Source organism: Heterodontus francisci, chromosome 7, assembly GCF_036365525.1.
Source record: "Heterodontus francisci isolate sHetFra1 chromosome 7, sHetFra1.hap1, whole genome shotgun sequence".
Taxonomy (NCBI): Eukaryota; Metazoa; Chordata; class Chondrichthyes; order Heterodontiformes; family Heterodontidae; genus Heterodontus; species Heterodontus francisci.
In genome coordinates, this window is record NC_090377.1 from 21757869 (window position 1) to 21772635 (window position 14767).

Consider the following 14767-nt stretch of genomic DNA (forward strand, 5'->3'; position numbering starts at 1 on the left):
AGGACGTCATTGCGTGGTGATGTCATACACGTGCATGCGTGCATTCATACTGGCAAGCTGGCAAATGTTCGCACACACTGATAACGTCCATGATCACTCTGCGCATGCTCTAAGTTGTCAGGAGTCACTTTATTTCCATACATATTTGCACTTCGTTCTCATCTCACGCAGTATATATTTTTTTCATTCAGAATCTTTAAATTTTTCCTCTTTTAAAAGAAAAATCACTGTTGCTTCTTGGTGCTCTTTAAATATGAAAGAAATGAAATATAACTTCGAAACAGTGGCTAAGGTGATATCAAATCAATGATTGCTGCAGAAAGTTGGTCTCAGAAACTGGTAATTTAAGAGCTGATAAAGATAACTTTGTCTTAGTAAGTCTTGAAGAGATAATGAAGGCCGATCATTGTAACTGCCTCAATTCTGTGAGCTGTGATTTTCACTGCAACAAAGTCTTTCTGACAATACCTATCTGCTGGTTGCTAACTGGAGAGGTGGTGAAAAGCTATAGTCAGTAATAAGGAGAATGGTGTATTACAAGAAGAAAAATAATTAAATTAAACTTCTCTACCTCTCTCTCCTCCTTTAAGTCTTCCATAAAACCTATTTCTTTGACCAAGCTTTGATTCAACTGTCCTAATATGTGGCTTAGTATCAAGTTTTGTTTGATAACCATCCTATGAAACAACTTATGAGGTTTTACTATGTTGAAAGTGCTGTAGAAATGTTTGTTTCAGAAGGATGTGAAGGCTTTGGAGAGGATGCAGAAAATATTTATGAGAATGCTTCCAGGGATCTGGGACTTTAGGTACGTGGACAGATTGGAGAAGCTGCGGTTGTTTTCATTAGAGAAGGTTGAGAGCAGATTTGATAGAAGTGTTCAAAATCATGAGACATCTGGACAGAATAGATAGAGAGAAACTGTTCCCCATTGGTGGAAGGGTCAAGAACCAAAGGACACAGATTTAAATTGATCGACAAAAGAACCAATGGCGACATGAGGAAAAACTTTTTTAGGCAGCAAGTGATTAGGATCTAGAATGCACTGCCTGTAATTGGATAATTGGATAAGCACCAGAAGAGAAAAAAAAATTGTAGGGGCACAGGGACAGGACGGGGAGTGGAACTGGCTGATTTGCTATTGCAGAGAGCCAGCATGTACATGATGGGCCAAATGGCCTCCTTCTGTGCTGTAACAATTCTATGATTCTATGATTCAGGATGTTGTGTGAATCCTATATTCTACAAGAACATGAAATGAACCGTCAGTTAAATTGTTCTCTTCTCTCCTTACTATAGAATTCATGTCGACATGTTTTGAATATGTTTTATTTTGCAAATATAAGTCTGAGGGTGTTTGAGCGTGAAGAAACAGAACACAGGCAAGATCCTATCAATTTTATTTATCAGTGGTAAGTATATTAGCTTTGAGTTTGTATGTCTTAAAGGTCTTCGTAGACACAAAAAAAATGGCTCTGAGCTAGTGCTGAGATTTAGTAATCAACCAATGTATAAGGGAGCAAGAACATCACTAAATTGTCACAAATAAAAACAGGAAGTGCTGGAAACACTTAGCAGGTCAGGCAGCAATTGTGGAGACAGAAGCAGAGTTCGTGTTTCAGGTCAGTGACCTTTCATCAGAACTGTTCCATGTCAGAAGGCTCCATAGTAGAAGGAGAGCCTCATATGTTATGCAATAGAAAAAACCCAGTTCACTACTGTTGAACCTGAAAATCATGATGTATGAGGACACAGACCATTACCACCCCACCTAAAGGTACATGCCAAGCAAGAAATATTAGTGACGCAAATGAGGCAGTACAAAGTGAGTGGCTCGGTCGCACCACTACTGACCTAGTAGCTCCAACAACTGTCAAGTAGCTTGACACCATCCAGAACAAAGCAGCGGGCTTGATTGGCACCACATCCACCATCTTCAACATTCACTCCCTTTATCACCGACGCACAGTGTCAGCAGTGTGTACCATATACAAGATGCACTGCAGCAACTCACCAAGGCTCCCTCAACAGCACCTTCCAAACCCGCAACCTCTACCACCTAGAGGGACAAGGGAAGCAGATGCATGGGAAAATGACCACCTGCAATTTCCCTTCCAAGCCACACACCATCCTGACTTGGAACTATATCACTGCTCCTTCACTGTCGCTGGGTCAAAATCCTGGAAATCCCTTCCTAACAGCACTGTTGGTGTTCCTACACCCCAAGGACTGCAATGGTTCAGGATGGTTGCTCACCACCACCTTCTCAAGAGCAATTAGGGGTGGGCAATAAATGCTGGCCTAGTCAGCAGTACACACATCCCACAACAAATAAAAAAAAATTCCAGTGGAGCTGAGCATATTACCAGGATTGTATTTATGAATGATTTACCTATATCTTATCCTATCCTATATATCTAATATTGGAAGGTAGTCTGGTCCTATATGAGATTTCAATACCAGATAGACCATGCCATTGCTCATCTGCATGATAGATGGAACAATGTTACCTGCAGTACATTTTGCCATTGAACCATAACAACAGTGACATCTGCACAGCTCAGTTATGCAGGCCATACATACAGTGGCAGCATCTCTTCCAATTGCACCAAGTATTTTGAGGTGCAGCCTACAAAATACAAATATTCTCAGCTTCAACTTAATTGGAGAACATTTACAACTTTCAATATCTCGTTGAAAACAACCATTTATTACAACTTGATGTTTTCTATCATTACACCAATCCAAGCTAACACTGACCCTCCTATTCCATGAGCCTCAATTTTGTTAACCAGTCTTTTCTGTGGTACTTCGTCGAACTGTGGCCATTTTACATAATATTTGTTGTGACCATTTTAAGTGACATTTGCTTTGATCATTTTAAGTGATATTTTCTGTGTATTGTTATGTGATATTTGTTGTGACCATTTTAAGAGATTTGTTGTGGCCATTTAAAGTGACAGTTGCTGTGTCCATTTTAAATTATATTTGCTGTAGTCATTTTGAGTAATATTTGCTGTGTCCAGTTTAGATGATATTTGTTGTGACCATTTTAAGTGATATTTGCATTGATGCCTACTGTTTAGACCGATCAATGGTCTTGTGAAGAAAGAAAGAACTTGTATTTACATAGTATTTTTCATGTCCTCACTACATCCTAATATGCTTTACAGCCAATGACTTGCTTTTGTTTCTTAAAGTGCAAGTGGCTGTTGTTTCCATGGTAACCATGGCAGCCAATTGGTAAAACTCAGCAGGCAATTTGTGCACAGCAATATCACACAAATAGTTACTCTGGTAAATGGCCAGTTAATCTGTCTTTCGTGGTATTGGTTGAGGAATAAATGCTGACCTGAATAACTGCCCTGCTCTTCTTCATTTAATTCCTTAATATTCTTTAGATCCATATCAGAGGGCACTTGGGGCTTCAGTTTAAAATTTCATCTAAAAGATAGCACCTCTGACAATAGGGAACTTCCTCACTACCTGACCAAAGTGTCAGCCAAGATCTTGTGCTCAAAGTGAGGGAATGGGAACTGAATTCACAACCTTCTGACTCAGAGGCAAAAATGCTACTACTGAACCAAGGCTGACAGTGAGAGTCTTTAGTAGTAGCATATATGGTGTAGTATAGGAGCAGCTAGTTGAATCTTTGTGATCTTCACCTGCACATACCCACATCTGTTCTCTCCTCTTCCTGCACCAGATTACTCTCCATTCCTGCACCCTCCACTCTATTATTTTTGATTGTTCTTTTGCTATGCCCTGTTGACTGGATTGTCCTCCAAAATCCTTTGCCTTTATTAAACCCTCCCCCCACTTCCCCGCTTTGAAAAACCTCCTCAGCATCCTTCTCTTCCTTCCCAAACTTTTGTTTTTCTCCTCAAATGTTTGTAATCGATCTTTTGGTAAAGCACTTTGACCTGTCTCTCTTTAAATGAACAAAACTATTAGAATGCAAGTTGTTAAATCTTGCAGTCCATAATCCTACCTTTGTGAAGAAATTTAATACATCAGTGTCCAAATTTTCTTTTAAGTGTTTTGTCTTGTCCAAGAATGCAAATAAGGTTCAGAACTGCCCAGAATCTTTACAGTGACTACTTTTCAAAGGAAAGAAAATTGCATGATGTAGCTTTCAACCGATGAAATAAGGAGGCATATTCAAAAGATGAACCATAAAATTAAATTAAGCAGCAAGAGTAATTCAAGTCAACCCTTTTTAACTAAATCTGAGGAAAAATAGTAGTCTAAGTAATTGCTCAATATACCCACACTTCTTGTCCTGGAATAATTGCTGTTTCTAGCTCTGGAATGATTTCAAAACATTAAACCTTGCTTGGGTTTGTGTACAGCCAGTGATGTACTTGGATATGAGGAGTGCAGCAATAGATAAAAACAAGCTGAAGTAGTGCTAATCCATCCTAAGGCACATCTCTACTGGTCTCATTTACACACAATGTGGGTAATTTTGACTTTGTGTGATAGTATAAAAGAGGTGGTCATGAATTGGCAGCATGTTTTACATCTCTCAATAGAAATACACCAACACACAAAGTTACAATTATACCCCCATGGCTTTAGGTTTCTCTCTCCCACTCAATTCCTCTATTAACTCATAATTCCATAATACACTAAGGGTACAAAATTAGGACAGTTAGCACCTGTTTTTTTGGGCACTACAAGTGCTGTTGGCCCTCCAAAATGGTGTCCATGGCAAGCGTGCACACTTTGGGGGCAAGTTGTGCCAAACGCCATATTGGTGAGGGCACTAGCATCTGTATAATAAAGGATCACCAAAAGTATGCAGAGTAGGCAGATAATGACGTCAATCAGCATACAATGCTGATTAGATGCCAGCGGGGCCATTTTGGAGCTCAACGCTCCAGCTAATGACCTCTCATAACTTTGCACAGCTGAACACATGTTCAGCAGTAGGAAGAATGCCCAGCAGTGTTTTAAAGGCATAAACAACTAATTAAAGCTCAGTTGCTGCCTGATTTCATTTGGTTGTTGCTTCAACTGTACAAGTGCTTTCCATAATTGTTTCAAGTTGCAAAAGTCATCAGGACAGGTGCTGAAGAAGTTTTTGCTGACTTCAAAGCTTCTACACAAACTAGTTGCTCCCAGAGATGGGTGCATTAGCAGCCATTCCTCTTGGAATACAGCATGACTTGGAGAATGAATGGAGGCCACGCAGAGCAGGACAGGCTGCTGGAAGAGGGAGGAGCAGGAGGGGCAGAAGTGCTTTCAGTCGGAGGCCATAATTGTCCAGGATGACCAGGGAACAATTTCCCTACATGGACCTCAGTGATGAAAAATATCTGCCCTTCAATAAGGACACCCTCCCTGAAATCGTCCACTTAATGCAGCCACAACTGTGACCTCAGAGCAGGGAAAGGACTGTCTTGCCAGTGGCTATGATGGTCATTGAGTCATAGAGAGTCATAGAGTTATACAGCACAGAAACAGGCCCTTCGGCTCATTGTGTCTGTGCTGGCCATCAAGCACCCAACAATTCTAGTCCCATTTTCCAGCACTTGGCCTGTAGCCTTGTATGCTGTGGCGTTTCAAGTGCTCATCTGGTGACTGTGGCCATGAATTTTAAGCATCTAGATCCTTCAAAGTTGGAGCTGAACATGATGAATCTTGCAGTTTGCCTTCCACTGTTGCATAAGGGAGGCCACTGAGGTTCTCTATTCATTGAGAACAAACTAGATTTAATTCTCTCCTGCCAGACAGAAGGAGGCACAATGATCGTGTGGCTTCATGACGATTTTGGGGTGCCCAATGGTGCAGGTGCCATTGACTGCACACACATTGCTTTGTGGGTGTTGCATGTCAACTCTGCCATGTACCAGAGCCAAAAGAGATTCCACCCCTCAACATGCAGCTGGAGTCTGACCATAAGCATAGAATCACGCAGATCAATGCCCAGTATCCTGGCTGCAGTCATGCCAGCTGTGCCAGCTGCATTTGAGTAACCATGGCAAACAAAAGGACAGCTACTGGGCAACAAGGACTATCTGCTCTCAACATAGCTGATGACTCCAATGCATGATACACACACACAAAAACACACACACACACACACACACCATAAATGAAAGCCATACTGTCACACAAAATGTGGTAGCACAGATCACTGGAATGATGAAACAACACTTCTGCTGCCTGGACTGCTCTCGAGGAGCCCTGCAGTACTCAGCAGAGTAGGTGTCAAGATTGGTCTGCTGTATGTTGCATCATGAGGTGACAACCCCTGCCACCAACTATACAGCAAGCAGCTGAGGAGCTAGAGCATGAGGAGGAGGAAGAGGATGAGGAAAAGAAGACGAAAAGTAAATAGTTGGGCTGTCCGTGAGAATTCATCCGAGTGTGATACTGGTATCCAAAACCCAATTCCCCCTTCACCACCATTCCCACACCTTACCTTCCATCTGTCACTGAGCATCACATTATTCATGGGCTACTATGCAAAAGTAAAAGCCACAAAATAAGCATTCCAAACCAAAGTTATAAATGAAATCATTTCATATTGCACACCAAATTCAACTAATTATCCTTGTGCATTCCATTAGTGCCTGTCTTCTGTGTGCCTTTACCTGTCCTAGGATTCCTAAACAGTGCAAGATTGGGGAAAAAAGTATGCAAATGGTGTTGGCCATCACTTCCATGCTGGAAAGGATAGGCTTCAAGCTCTGAGCAAAGCCCTGGCCAAGTTGATGCTGGACTATTCCATTTTCCTTGACATTGACTGCTAGCTTTCTGGCAGGGTTGACAATGCACCAAGCATTTTGTTGTGCATATGCATCAGCATTCTCCTATAAGCTAGAGTGTCTATCTGACTCCTTTGCAGGAGAACCCCTGCAAGCTGGCACTTATGCTATCCTTGCCCCCTGCCCTGGCTCTAAGTCACTCACGCCTGGTGCCTCACTATGTACCAGTTCTGTCTCTGTGCTACATTCTAATTTACACACAGTGTCAGTATTTGAATTGGTGGCTGTGAGTGTGAGATTGATGTTTTTCATCATCACAGTTTTTTTGCTTTTCTTCCACTGACAGGCCAGGTTGCACTACTTGGTTATCTGAAAGGAGAAAGACAAAAGGCTAAGGTTTTGTTGTAGGGATGGGGCAGATGAAGATGCATTCACTGACCTGACCACTCGTTGAGGTCATTAAACTGCATGTGACATTGCATCCAGGTCCTTGGGGCTTGACTCCTTGCATTGACCTCAATGACTATCTGTTCCCATGGCCTCCTGAGCATGTGTCTTTAAGGTCTCTGGCTCCCTGTGGATACAGGACATCTCTCCTCCTTCCACCTCCGCCACCAAGACCTTCAGTGCAGCATCTGAAAACCTTGGAGCCCACTTTTTCCCATTTTATGGCCATTATTCAATATTTCCCAGGTCAGATTCACTTCCTGCACAACTTCCAGCTCCTGCTTCAGCCACAATGCACCTACCTTTTAAGAGGTGACGGATAATTTTAAGCATGTAGTCTTGCTTTAATGCTACTACCCACTGACAATGTTGGCCTCCTGCTCAGGCATCCTGCCAAACAGCCTGGATAGTGATAGCGCTGGCTGGACTCTGCTATCATTTACATGAGCAAGCAGCACAAAGTTGTCAGGTTGCCAGCATTTCAATCAACGGGGCAGGTTAATGGCGCGTGGTGATCCTCATGCTCATCTCAGGGGCTATTAAGTTTAGGCCCCTATCCCTCTACTCTTGATTCATTACAACTATAGCCCATCATTTGATTCAATCTAAAAATTCAAAAGAAGGAAGAACATTCAAAGATAAAAGTACTTGACATGAAAAAAGCAAATTTCAATAAGATAAAAAGGAAACTAACCCAGATAAATTGGGATGAAAAATTGGCAGATAAAAAAACAGTAGACGGACAATGAAAAATGCTCAAACAGAAGATATATTGAGTATGGAATAGGATCCCACAAGTAATTGGGATGCAGCAAAAACTACTTTCTTGGATGAGTAGAGAATTTAAAATTAAAATGAGGCTAAAAGATAGATGACAAATCTGGTAGTACTTATGGAAAAGAAAATTAAGTACAGTAGATGTAGAGGGAAAGCTAAGAAGGAGATTAAAGAATTAGGAGGGATAAAAAGAAAACCTAGTGGAAAATATAAAAGGAATTAATGGAAGATATAAACACAGAAGATGTTAAAAATGTTAATAATGAGTAAGAGGATTTCAAGACAAAAAATCATCTCAATCAGGATAACAACTAAATGGCAGACATACTAAATGTGTACTTTGTTTTGGTTTTAACACAAGCAGCATAGTGAGAATGAAAAGGTACTGTCACGTTCATGAAGGGAAGAGTGATGAAATATGAAATGAACTGGAGGCATTATGAAATAAAAGTCACTGTTCAACTAAGCTGCAAGAAAATAGATACTTTACTTCCCAGCAATATGGAGGGAGAGATCAGATGATCCACTCCTGTGCTGCCAATAAACATGTTTGTCGGTTGACGATGGGACCATTATTAATGTCTGGAATTGCCTTGAGGAAGCACATTGATACAAAACAGCCCATTCAATTCCAGCAACTCCTATCATCAAAAATTGGGTTAGCAAAGGCAGACTGACTCTGAAGCCAAGGCCAAAATAATAGGTGTGAAATAACACCTATTTATCAAAATGGACCATGTTCAGATACCATTATGTATCAATGGTCCCCACATCCTGGAACATTGAATCAGCACCCCAGGGGAACGCGTCTTGAGTCACCTGCCTGAACCAACCTGATAAGTTTTACCTTAAAGGAAGATATTTCTCTCAGGAACAGTCATAGATTCAGAGAGAGAGAAAGAAAGCTATTCCAGCCAGAGAAGCTGTGAGTTCAATCCAGCTAAGCAATAAGCTCTGCTAACACCATCTTTAATTAATAGAGGCAGAAACCGCAAGGGTAACCTGAAAAACTCCCCATCTGAGAACTTAAACCAGGACCTCCTCCACCTCGGGACAGTGTTGTAACTAAAGGAGTTTAAGATGCTTCAGCAATTCCAAGACAAGGAACATCAGGCCTGCAACGCTGTTATAAAATTTCCTCCTGGAAAAATTCTGAAGGTTTTAAACAATGAACTCCTTTACAGCAATGGACTCATATGCATACTACCCTCTACTCACTACCTTTTCTTGTTCGTGAGTGCCTGAGTGGGTGAGGTTGCGAACAGTTTCAGATATTGCTTAAATAAATAGTTATCTTTCTTTATAAATCTATGAAAAAACCTGTCATTTGTCTGTCTATTTGACCTTTAAACACTCACAGACTAAAACACAATTTGTAAAGCACTATCTAATGTCAGTTGAGTGGTGAAAAGTGGAAGCCACTCACACCATTTTCCACCTGACTGTAGCAGTACAAAAAGAGAAGACAGAGCATATAGAAAGGAGAAGTAAATATAAAGAAAGGAGAAGTAAATATAAAGAGTTAATATGGCAACATTTGGCACAATTCCAACTAGGAACTCTATGATCTGTTACACACATAGAGAGATACAGCACTGAAACAGGGCCTTTGGCCCACTGAGTCTGTGCTGACCAACAACCACCCATTTATACTAATCCTACATTACCCACCATTCTCCTACCACCTACCTACACTAGGAGCAATTTACAATGGCCAATTTACCTACCAACCTGAAAGTCTTTGGCTGTGGGAGGAAACTGGAGCACCCGGCGGAAACCCACGCAGTCACAGGGAGAACTTGCAAACTCTGCACAGAAGTGAACCCAGGTCACTGGAGCTGTGAGGCTGTGGTGCTAACCACTGCACCACTATGCCGCCTATACTTAAAAAAGAAATTTGACCAAGTTCTACATAAAAGGCTATTACATAAGTTTAGGTGCATCTCGTAAATGGGTGACGAATGGATCGGGTGTACACGGTGACTGCAGCACGGAACCTGATCAATTTGTTTTCGTGGTTGACACAAATTATAATGCAGTCAGCAAGTTGCCAGCATGACACACATTCTTCATAATCATCTCATCAATTTGCAGAAGGGAACCCAAGCAGGTGAGTGTGGCAAATGTCAAATATCAAATATAAAGTATTTAGCTTGGGAAACAGAAAGAAGCATTATTGTGAAGCAGCAGCCATTATATGCAAAACTTACAGTAGCTTGTCCATTGAATTTCATTTCCATTAAAGGTGGAAAACCAAAAATGATTTCCAGAAAGACATTTCCTTAATAGCTCCATCCATCTTGATTTGACAGCAGCTGATGATCCCATTAACAATTGTTCTCAGTGTCTTTCTCCAGCATGTATATTTGATGGATGGGAGCAGGAACTGGAAGTAGCAAGGTGGGCAGAGACAAAAATGGCAGCGGGATCTAAATGATGTCATTTGACCCGAAAATGCTGGTGAAAGCACAGATCAGAATAGCATTTAAAAGGAATATAGATATTTAAAATAGAGAACAGAAAACTGCAGAAAAATGAGACAACATGAGTAGCTTCTTCAGAGAGCCAACAAAGGTGCAATGGATCAAATGACCTCCATTTCGTCCTCATTGATCTGCCTAATGCAGGCTTTGGCTCAATTTTCCCTTCTCCAAATCATTCTGACTTGAGCTTTGCTCTTCAATTCTCCATACAATCTCTTATTTTCCAATGTTGTGAAAGGATCATTCTTTTCCTCCCTCTTGGCTTTTTTTCCTTACATCCAGTCATCTAACACCTCTTTAAATATCCCACCTGCCCTCAGCACATGCCCCCCAATCAAGTCATTTGCCTTTTCCTGATAATATCAATTAAGTTGCCCTCTTGTTGTATCATTGCCAACATCTCCTCATTACTTTTTTTGTCTGTCCATTTTACTTTTTCCATGCGTCTCCAAAGCCATATCTCAAAGCTTGGCCTTCTCTTTCCTCAGCATCCGTCTTTCAGCACCACACTCCATATCAAACCCTTTACTAATTTTTTCTTCAGTTCTCTAGTCCATTGGCTACTCAATATCATCTTTATTGTGTTAAATGCAACTTTTCCCCTGTAAACCTAGCCCTTAGCTCCTTGGTACATCCTCCATCTTTAGTCATCCCAGATTGTTAACATGTCTCACCTAATCCAACAGTTACCCAGTTATTAAAATACACTTTCACCTGCATTCCTAGAAGCCTTCATAGTTTTGGTCTTACCCTCAGTGACCAATTTATAATATATTTACATAGAACTTTTAATGTTGAAAAATATATTAAGACACTTCACATAGGAAGAGGGAAATAGACGCTGAGCTTTGTAGGGGAGTTTAAAGAGGTGATCTAAGGCTTGGTCACAAAATGAGTCTTAAGGAGGTTCTTAAAGGCAGAGAAAGGAGTAGCACAATGGAGGGATTTAGAGGGAGAGTTCGGATTGAGAGGGCCGATGATCATTGTTTCAACTAAGCTGTGCGGTTGTGCGGCTGCACAGCAGCCTGCAAGGTACTGCACAGGCCTTATTTGGTGATAAATAACACGGGTTTTGCCACACAAAAAAAATTAAAGGGACTGTGCACTAAAAAAACTAGCCACACAGAACAAATTTTAAATGGAAAGTTGCTGATGACTCTGCAATGTTGAAGTGGAGGAATGCACTGAAGGTCAGGGAACATCAAGCTGGAGAAGCTGCAGAGGTAGAGTGGGGTCAATGTCATGGAAAGGGTTCACAGAATCTCAGAATTGTTACAGTACAGAAGGAAGCCATTCAGCCCATCATGTCGGCACTGGCTCTCCGAAAAAACAAGTTACGTAGCACCACTCCCCTGCCTTCTTTCTGTAGCCTTGCATATTCTTCCTTTTCAGACAACAATCTAATTCCCTCTTGAATGCCTCGAATGACCCTGCCTCTACCACACTCTCAAGTATTGCATTCCAGATGTAGATGAGAACAAGAATTTTAAATTAGGGAGACAGGAAATGATTTTCAGGGGCTCTAGCAGCCCGGAATGGTGGGGCTGAACTAAACACCACATTCCTGTTCCCAATCACTTCAGTTGCGGCTTTCACGAGTGGATCAGACAACTGCCTGTTTATGGTGCAAACTTACTTGTAATGTGTAAATTAAAGTTCAATGACATGCATAGCAACAGAGAAGCAATGCATCTCAGACAGTGACTTCCCTATTTCTGTGTTTAAATGTGCAAGTGAGTTCGCCAGAAGTCACTCTGCAATTTGCACATAAATAACAGTGAGCACTATTAACCTCACTGTAACCTTTACAGCAAAATTCAGTTCATTTCTCTGTTATCCAGCATAAAACTCATTGCATCTTCTTATGGAATTATAGAATCATAAAATGATTGCCGTGCAGAAGGAGACTATTTGCCTATTGTGTCTGTGCCAGCTCGCTGTAAGAGAACCTGAGCTAGTCCCACTCCCTGGCCTTTTTCCCCTATCCCTACAATTTGTTTTCTCTTCAGATAATTATCCAATACCCTTTTGAATGCCATGATTGAATCTGCCTCCACCACACTCTCAGGTAGAGCAATCCAGCTCCTAACCACTCCTGCACAAAAATGTTTTCCCCATGTCGCCCTTGGCTCTTTTGCCATTCATCTTAAATCAGTGTCCTCTGGTTCTCAACCCTTTCGCCAATGGGAACAGTTTCTCCCTATCTACTCTGTCCAGATCCCTCATGATTTTGAACAACTCTATCAAACCTCCTCTCAACATTTTCTTCCCTAAGAAGAACAATGCCATTTTCTCCAATCTATCCACATAACTGAAGTCCCTGAAACCATTCTCATAAATCTTTTCTGCATCCCAGAATGGACACAATACTCCAGTTATGGGCAAACCAATGTTTTATAAAGGTTCACCATAACCTCTTTGCTTTTGTACTCTATGCCTCTTTTTATAAAGTCCAGGATCTCACATGCCTTATTGATCACTTTCTCAACCTGCCCTGCTACGTTCAACAATCTGTGAGCATATACCCCCAGGTCCCTCTGTTCCTGCACCCACTTTAGAATTGTATCCTTTATTTTATATTGCCTCTCCTCATTCTTCCTACCAAAATGTACCACTTCACACTTCTCTCCATTAAATTTGACTAGCCACATGTCTGTCCATTCCACCAGCCTATGTCCTCTTGAAGTCTATCACTAAATTCCTCACAGTTAACAATAATTCCAAGTTTTGTATCATCTGCAAATTTTGAAATTGTGCCCTATACACCCAAATCTAGGCCATTAATATAGATGAGAAGAACAGTGGTTATAGTACCCAACCCTGGGTAACCGCACTGTATACCTTCCTCCGGTTTGAATTCCAACCAATCACCACTATTCTGTTTCCTGTCACTCAGCCAACTTTGTATTCATGGTACCACTGTCCCTTTTATTCCATGGGCTTTAACTTTGCTGACAAGCCTGTTATGTGGCACTTTGTCAAATGCCTTTTGAAAGTCCATGCACACCAGATTAACCACATTACCCTCATCAACCCTCTCTATTACCAGATCAAAAAATCATAATTTACCTTTAACAAATTCATGTTGACTTTCCCTAATTATTTCACATTTGTCCAAATGACTGTTAATTTTGTCTTGGATTATTGTTTCTAAAAGCTTTCCCACCACCGAGGTTAACCTGACTGGTTTGCAGTTGCTGGACTTATCCTTACACCCTTTTTTGAACAAGGGTGGGTTTCCTCCGGGTGCTCCGGTTTCCTCCCACATGCCAAAGACTTGCAGGTTGATAGGTAAATTGGCCATTATAAATTGCCCCTAGTATAGGTAGGTGGTAGGGAAATATAGGGACAGGTGGGGATGTGGTAGGAATATGGGATTAGTGTAGGATTAGTATAAATGGTCGGCACAGACTCGGTGGGCCGAAGGGCCTGTTTCAGTGCTGTATCTCTAAATTTGCAATTCTCCAGTCCTCTGGCACCATCCCTGTATCTAAGGAGGATTGGAAGATTATGGCAGTGCCTTTGCAATTTCCACCTTCATTTTCCTTAGTATGCTCAGATGTATCTGATCCACTGCTGGTGAATTATCAACTTTAAGTATAGCCATACTTTCTAGTACCTCCTCTTTATCAATTGTTAATGCATCTAATATCTCTACAACCTTGTCTTTCACTATGACTTTGGCAGCGTCTTCTTCCTTGGGAAGCACAGATGCAAAGTCGTAATTTAGTACCTCAGCCATGCCCTTTGCCTCCATGTGTAAATCGTCCACACCCTTACTTTTACTACCCTTTTCCTTATTTATATGCCAGTAGAAGACTTCTGGATTCCCTTTAATGCCCATCTCCCCTTACTCTCTCTTCGCTGCATTTATTTCTTTTTTTGACTTTCCTCTGATCTTTCTATATTTAGTCATATTCTCATGGTATTATCAACTTGACATCTGTCATACACAGCCTTTTTGTGCTTCATCTTACTCTCTAGCTCTTTTGTCATCCCGGGAGCTCTGGCTTTGGTTCCACTTTCCCCCTTGTGGGAATGACCCTCAATTGTACCTGAACCATCTCCTCTTTACAGGCAGCCAATTGTTCCATTACAGTTTTGCCTGCAAATCTTTGATTCCAATTTACCTGGGTCAGATTCATTCTTACCCCACTGAAATTGGCTCTCCCCCAATTATTTTTTTTTACTCTAGATTGCTCCTTGTCCTTTTCCATAGCTAATCTAAACCTTATGATATGATGATCAGTGTTCCCCAAATGTTCCCCTACTGACTCCAGGGCCAGATGAAATGTACTCTAGGCTGTTAAAAGAAGCAAGAGATGAAATAGCGGAAGGTCTGAC

General features: G+C 41.2%; 1 protein-coding gene and 1 long non-coding RNA gene across 2 annotated transcripts in view; one reads left to right on the top strand and one right to left on the bottom strand.

Moving 5' to 3' along the window:
- Positions 1-14767, bottom strand: part of LOC137371883 (contactin-associated protein-like 5) — a gene marked incomplete at its 5' end in the record, with an annotated part of 700863 nt that overhangs the window by 321724 nt on the left and 364372 nt on the right. The window lies entirely within an intron of this gene.
- The window catches only part of LOC137371884 (uncharacterized), a 32685-nt gene that overhangs the window by 835 nt on the left and 17083 nt on the right, over positions 1-14767 (top strand). Inside the window, exon 2 of the long non-coding RNA XR_010975296.1 lies at positions 1300-1412. This is a non-coding gene — a long non-coding RNA (uncharacterized lncRNA). The remainder of the gene's footprint in view (positions 1-1299; positions 1413-14767) is intronic.